Here is an 8,043-nt window from a genome sequence, read left to right as displayed (position 1 = left end):
TTCTTCCCATAGAATCCAGGACTTTGTGAAGTGGAAGGGATCATATTGATATTATATATAACTAGATTCCATTTTATATCTGAAAAGTTAAAAAACATTTATGTTGTAGTTTTCTCAGAAAGGATATTATACTATACTCCTGCTTATCTCTCACAATCTCTGCACTTGGATGGTTCATGTTTTGTCTGACCCGGGTTTGTCATACTGCAGCAGTTTGTCTCCATCTTTCTCTTCTTTGGGATGATTAACAGCTCCCTGTCCTGTTCTCAGATGCAGATTTAGGGCCATGGATGTTGGAAATGGGACAACAGTGACTGAGTTTATTTTGTTGGGATTTTCATATTTGGGGAACTACCAGATAGCCCTCTTTTGGGTTGTGTTCTTTATCTGTTTGGTCATTCTGCTGGGCAACTCCCTGATCATCACCCTTACTCTACTGGATTCTGCCCTAAGCACTCCCATGTATTTCTTCCTTAGACACCTCTCTGTGATAGAGATTCTCTACACTATGACTATTATGCTTAGGATGCTGACTGATCTTCTCTTCTCACATCCGGCCATCTCTCCTGCCAGCTGTTTCACCCAATTGTATTTCTTTTCCCTCTTTGGTATTGCTGAATGCTTCATGCTCTCTGCCATGGCCTATGACCATTATGCTGCCATTTGCCAGCCAATACATTATACCATGATTATGAACCATATGTGTGGGTATCGTGGGTGCTTGTTATCTCATGGGCATCACCACAGGTACTACCCATTCCATATTAATCTTTACTTTGCCCTACCATGGTACCAACATTGTTCATCATTTTCTATGTGACATTTTGCCTGTTTGGATCCTAACAAGGGGAGACCCATTCTGTGGTGAGATTGAGATGCTTGTTATCACCCTACTCTTTATCATTACTCCCTTTGCACTGATCCTATTTTCCTATGTTCACATCCTCATTACCATCCTTGGGGTGGAACTCTGCTCAAGGACGTCAAAAGGCCTTTTCTACTTGTTCTTCCCACCTACTAGTTGTCACACTTTTCTTTGGGACTGCAACTCTTGCCTACATGAAAGCAGGAGCCAATTCTACAGGTGACACAGACCAAATCCTCTCCATTTTCTACACAGTTATAACTCCTATGCTCAACCCTTTTAGCTATACACTGAGGAACAAGGAAGTTATGGGAGCCCTGAGGCATAAGGTAAGAAAACACTTTTGAAGCCCTTGCCTGATCCAGTGATTTGTTTGTTTTCTTTTGGGTGAGTTGAGATTCACTTTCTCATCTTTGTTTTTTCTTTAAATTTTCTTCATATTTTTCAACAATTATGCATTTATTCCACCCCTTGCCCTCTGTTAAAGGGAAAGAATTGCAAAACCATTTTACAATATATAAAGTCAAGGAAGACAGATTCCTCTAACAGTTTTGCCCCCAAATATGTCTCATTCATCATAGTCTATGAACTTTACTGTGATGACTTTATACATGTAAAAGGAGGGGGGGAGTCATGTTGAATTCCTACATTTTCTTCAAAGTAGAGAGATTCCAATCATATTATCACTAAGATAATGAACTTTCAGAAGAACATCCCTCCTTTTCAGAAGGTTCCAGGAAACTGTCAACTTTCATCTCGGGTTTGGGTCTGGTTCCTCTTTTCACATTAGAGTTTCAAATGGAGACTGGATGATCCCTTTTGGATGTATATTTAGGTGTGGTTTGGACTAGATAGATTAGCAAGACAGGGTCTGAAATAAATAAATATTATATATATTATATACATATATACATAAATACATACACACAAATTCTCACATACCTATATATGTGTATATGTATGTCTATACATATAAACACACATATACATATGTATATATATATGCATAAATATGTATTCAGAAGTATCCAAGTATAAGAGCAGAGGCTAAGAACTGGACACTGACCTCCTCAAGGTTACTTTTAATACTGAACTCCTATGATTTGTGTCTGACATTATTTGGTAGTGTTGAGTATGTAACTGATTTTAGGACTGAAATTTGAGAGGGATTCAGATGGATTAAGGGAAGCTGATTTGAATGAATCAGTGTGATTGTGATTTAATAGCTTTGACACACCTCAAACTGTACTCCCTAAAGACTTGGGACCCCTTCCTTTACTAAAACTTTGAAAGGGACTCCTCCCTTTCCTCTCTAGTTAGACATTCCATTGGCTTGTTTCAGTGTCAGTAGTGGTTGTACCTGAGAAGTAATCAGAAAATGAGCAGCATAAATGTTTCCTAGTATCCGGGAATACTCAGAGTTCTTGAATAAGCATTCATCAAGTGTTTTAATTGGGCAAGATACTGAGGACATAGAGACACAAATGTAACAAGTCCTTTAAGGAGTTTGGAATTTATTGCAGGAGATTCTGAGTTTGACTTGTTCTTAATTAGGGGGTAAGTCTTTTTTTAAATTGTCCTTGATTATGGCTGCTTCTGTTCAAGTCCTCTGTTTTCCAGCATCACTATGAAGTCAATATTCCCTGCCCAGATCAGCATTTTTTTTAAAATTAAAGATACTATTTGAACTCTACAATTTCCCCCCAATCTTACTCCCCCCCCCCCCCCCCCGCCCATGGACGCAGTCTGTCAGTCTTTACTTTGTTTCCATGTTGTACATTTATCCAAACTGAGTGTGATGAAAGAGAAATCATATCCTTAAGGAAGAGACAAAAAGTCTAAGAGATAACAAGATCAGACAAGAAGATATCTGTTTTCTTTTTCTAAATTAAAGGGAATTAGGGGTGGCTAGGTAGCATAGTGGATAAAACACCGGCCCTGGAGTCAGGAGTACCTGGGTTCAAATCTGGTCTTAGACACTTAATAATTACCTAGCTGTGTGGCCTTGGGCAAGTCACTTAACCCCATTTGCCTTGCAAAAACCTAAAAAAAATACTTTTTTAAATTAATGGGAATAGTCCTTGAACTTTGTTCAAACTCCATAGCTCTTTCCAGATTAGTACTTTTGAAATTATTAGCTCTATCAATTGTTATTTCTAGTCCATGCTCAGATGGATCTACATCCTGTGTCTAGCTCTTTTGCTTCTGGGATAAGCAGGTCTGACCTAGTCTCTCTATCTAACTCACTTTGCCCAGTCTCAATACATCACCATTTTGCAATCCTGGTGGTAGTTACCAACTGACCCCTTAGATCATCTGTAATTCCAGTTATTAGCATATGCATATATTCATTACTGATAGATCCAGAGAAGGTAACCTTTTTGTTGTCCACATATTTAAGCACATTGTCACATTAATATCAAGGAAATATATTGTTTGATGTTCACAATTGGCTTGTTTATTGTGGAGGAGGAGAAAAGGAAGGGAATGAGTATTTCTCAAGTGTCTGTGCTAAGTACTTTCCAGATAATATCTGGGGGAATGCTGAATTTCAAATAGTTCTTAATGTCAGAAACGAGATCATATGGAAGACAAAGCCTCTGCCATTTTTCTTTGCTTTGGATTGTGTAGTGTGGGTTCTGCAGGAGGCAATGAGACTTAAATCAAAGATGAACTTTTTGCTAAGATGGTGAATTTCCTCTACAAACTAATTGCAATTCACCTTTCCACTTATTTTATTTTTTATTCCCACTGTGTGGGAATAAATTGCCATTAGGTTACCTATCTTAGTCCTTGCTCAGGGTGAACTCTCCTCTTGGAATGCACTCTGACCTCATCTTACCTTTTAGAGTTCCTAGTTTCCTCAACACTCAGTTGACATCCCATCTTCTACATCATCCCTTTCTTGATCTTCTAGCTGCTGGTGCCTTTGCCCTCCCACACCAAATTGACTTTTCTTTATTTTGCATATATACATACATGCTATCTCCCTATACATATGCAACTATTTAAATGTGAAGAATTGTGTTTTTTGTCTTTGTGTCTCCAACATTTGTAACAGCATATGTGGCATGTAATAAGTATTTAATTATTGCTTTCTATTCCAGGTAAAGTTGGCCAGGTGAATGGTGCAGGGTACCCAGCTCTCTCCTCCTTTACTCCAGTGATTATTTATCAGGAGTCGCTCAAGCAATAAGCTCAAATCCCAGGTGACCCTTCAGTAAACTGATTCATCCAGTCCAAGGTTAAATAAAAAGATTATCAGAAGGAAAGAGCCCTTGAAGAGGAAACAGTGTAAAAGTTCCTAGAAGCTCCTTGATTAGGAAAGTTCTGGTAGTTGACTGAAACAGTAATATGACCAGAGTTGTCCTCAGAAGACACAAAAGGGACAAGATCCTTATCTTGGAAGTCTCAGAGAGAAGAGAAGAGCACCCAGTTTACGGACACCCTCCCACAGAGATTTCACCTCACTGTGGAAATGAAAGGAAGAAATGATTGAACAAAACTATTTTAAAAATGGTCTTAAGAAAAAGGCAGATAAGGGAAATATATTGGGGAACAATGAAGAGAGAGGGGGACAGTGTTAACTATTTCAAATAATCAGGGAATGTGTGTTAATGAGTCCATAACCATGGAAGAAGGGATGGGGGAATGTGTGACATGAACCTCACTTCCATCTGAACTGGACAAAGGAGAATTTAACAGTTTCCTACACGCACTTACACAGAGTTTTGGTGCACAAATACATTATCCTCAGCAGAGAAATTGTGGGATAGCCGTAGAAGGGGTTGGTTCAGTGGCTGGGTATGGATAGTATAAACAAAATAAATTCAACTGTGATGGATTATGAAGGGGAGAATAAGAGAAAAGAAGGAATAAGAAGTTCAGATGAAGACTAGGTAAGGAATAGAGAAGAGGAGTATTGGGGCAAAAAAGATCACTTTAGTTATAGATTATTAAATATCAAGTAAACCTCTCTCATTATTATCTGCTTTGTAAAGAGAATGTTAGAGGCAAAGAAAAGAATAAGACAACAGGATGGAGGGAAATACATGATGATTTTAACAATAATTATGAATGGAATTAAGTCATCCTCAAAATAAAATTTCAACAAATTGTTTACAAGAAACATATAGACCCAGAATTATGCTGAAAGACTGGGTTAAAATTTATTTCTGTTTCAGGTGAATTTCATTTGAGTTTTTCAGGTCACTTTTTGCTTTTTTAGATTTTTGCAAGGCAAACGGGGTTAAATGGTTTGCCTAAGGCCACACAGCTAGGTAATTATTAAGTTTCTGAGGCCAGATTTAAACTCTATCCACTGCACCACCTAGCCACCCACTTTTCAGGTGACTTTTAAAAAAGGAAAGATAGTAATCATGTTTTCAGGCAAAGTAGCAGTAAAAAATCACCAGGATTAAAAGACTTTAATGGGGAAACAGCATTCTGTTTCAATTCCCCATGAAAAATGAAACAATATAACTACTTAATTAAAAAAGAGATACTTAGAGGTAGCTGGTGCCTGTGGAATGAGCGCTGAACCTGGAGTCAGGAAGACCAGAGTCCAAAGCTGGCCTTAGATTCCCACCAGTTCTGTGATTCCAGGTGAATTTCTTAACTTCTGGTTGCCTCAGTTTCCTCAATGATAAAATAGTGAGTGGAATATTACCTCTTAATAATTAACATTCCTAGTGAAGTCCTCTCAGGGTTAAAAATCATTAAAACAAAAACAATTACCCTTAAGACTATTCTTAGAAGAGGGAGATAGGCCTTGCATTCCCATTCAGACACTCTCCCAATTGTGCTAGGGAGCGAAACAATGGACTGTTTCCAGAAAAACCTTATATTGATTCTGTTAGGGAGGGAAATAGTGGAATACTTCCAGAGTCTTAGTTAGCCACCTATTTGATAATAGACTGTGAGAATAGTAGCCTACTTTCTCTTGTTTGATAAGTGCTAAACTAAGAAGACCTTACATACTCAGACATTAATTCATTTAACAGAAGGTCATTAGAAATCTTCTTCTGATATCCTCGTTATCTGGATGGTGAGGTAATATTTTATGAAAACATTTTGTTCTTTTTGTTGCTGGGTAGATTTTTCATGTAAAGACTAACTCTGAAAACTAACCAATCAGGTTGGAAGAGAGGGGGCTGGGGGGGGAGATCCTGCTGGGCCAAATAATCTTGCTTGACTGTCACCTCAGGGCAGCCCCTTGATCTTTACTACCTTTGTGAGTCTTGGGGGGGGGGTGCCCTTTTCTCAAGAAAAGTCAAAATAAACTTTCCTTTTGCTCAGAGGACTCTATTTTTTAAAGTGGATTCTTATCCCATACAATAGGAACAATAATATCACCTTCCTTTCAGGATTGTTATAAGAATTTAATTAGATAATGTTTGTAAAGTACTCAGCACAGTGCCAGAGTCATAGTTAATGAATGCTCAATAAAGGATTCAATCCTTGTTTAATATCTATCCTGCACTAATAGCAGAGCATCTGAATTTCCAGACAGGCAGGTTTTTTAGAGGTTAATAGATGGTGTAGTGAGTAGAGTACTAGATTTGTATTTGGGGAGACCTGAAGGGAAATCGAGTTTTGACATTTATTTGCTCTGTGATCTTAGCCCAGGCACTTAACCTCTGTCTACTTTAATTTTCTCATTTAAAAATCTGGAATGATAATTGTACATTCATACCTCAGAGACAATGTGAGTTTTGTTCCAGACAAACACAATAAAGCACATGTGATGATAAAACAAGTCACATGAATTTTTTTTCTTTCTTAGTGCATATAAATATTGCAATTATATTGTGGTTCAGTTGATTAAATATGTAATAATATTATATTTAAAAATTTTTTATATATAAAAAATATGTATTTAACTCACATCTCAACCTTCACTAATTTATAATATCTTTGCTTTTAGATATCTTCACTCAATATTGATGGTTGTTGATTAATGCAGTTTCTGGTTGTGAAGGTTTGGGTCACTGTGGCAATTTCTTAAAATAAGACAACAATGAAGTTTTCTATATCAGTTGATTCTTCTTTGAAAATTTTCTTTGAACACTTAGTGTCCTTTGTAGGGTTATTAATTGGTTTAATTTAATGTCTCAGAGAAGAGGGAGATCAGAGGACAAGTAGAGTCAGAATCAGTGTAGTAATCAGAACAAAAAATATTTATCAATTAAATTTGATGTCTCACATGGTGTGGTTTATGACATCAAAGGCAATTTTGATAGTAAGAACAAAATTCATTTATTATAGCAGATGTAATAATAATAATAAAAAAAAACCTTTGGTATATATTACCACAGTATGACACAGAGACATGATGCGAGTCCATGGTGTTGGAAAAATATATCTATAGGGGTGGCTAGGTTGCGCAGTGGATAGAGCACCTGCCCTGGAGTCAGGAGTACCTGAGTTCAAATCCGGCCTCAGATACTTAATAATTACCTAGCAGTGTGTAGTGCTGTCTCAAAGTTTCAATTTAAAGTATTTGTTAAGCTGAAAAAGGCCGAGCGCAATAAAAAGAGGTAGAATTGTACAAACCTCCCTCAATCAAATGAGGTAATATTTGCAAAATACATCATTAACTTTAAAGAACTGCATCAAAGCTAGTTATCATTATTAATTATTATTTCAAGGAGAAATACATGATAATACTCTAATAGCAGAAAGTCTAACTGTAATCTTTCATGTCTAGATGAATCTATTTAAAAGATAATTAAGAATAAATAAAATGAAGTCATGAATAGAATTTTAGATATGAAAGCTCTCATTCTATTTCTGTATTTGAAGAGAAAAATTTCTCCCTCGGGGCAGTTGGTACCTTTTTGGTTAGCTGATGGACTTCGAAACAGGAAGACTGCATTTCAAATCCTATCTCAGAAAAGAATTGACTGTGTGGCTCTGACCAAAATTACTTAATTTCTCAGCATCCATTATCTGATCTGTAAAAGAAGGATAATAACTATATAAGTTTTATTAAATGATCATTATGCAGATTAAATGAAATAATACTTGTTAATTGTTTTCCAAATTTCATGCATTATATAGATGTTATGGAATGATCTTCCGGTATGCATAATACTTTTACAGAAATCGACTAAGTATTAGGGCATTATTAAAACCTTACCAACAGATTCAGAAAATTACAAATATTAAACACCATG

The 8,043-nt window shown here is 36.6% G+C and overlaps 1 pseudogene; it reads left to right on the top strand.

Annotated features, from left to right (window-relative positions):
• Positions 1–286: 286 nt before the first annotated feature.
• Positions 287–1,212, top strand: LOC141511598 (olfactory receptor 10P22-like; annotated as a pseudogene).
• Positions 1,213–8,043: the final 6,831 nt, after the last annotated feature.

This window comes from Macrotis lagotis, chromosome 2 (assembly GCF_037893015.1).
Source record: "Macrotis lagotis isolate mMagLag1 chromosome 2, bilby.v1.9.chrom.fasta, whole genome shotgun sequence".
Taxonomy (NCBI): Eukaryota; Metazoa; Chordata; class Mammalia; order Peramelemorphia; family Peramelidae; genus Macrotis; species Macrotis lagotis.
Note: the sequence above shows the minus strand (reverse complement) of the source record. Positions and strands in the feature narration are given on the sequence as shown.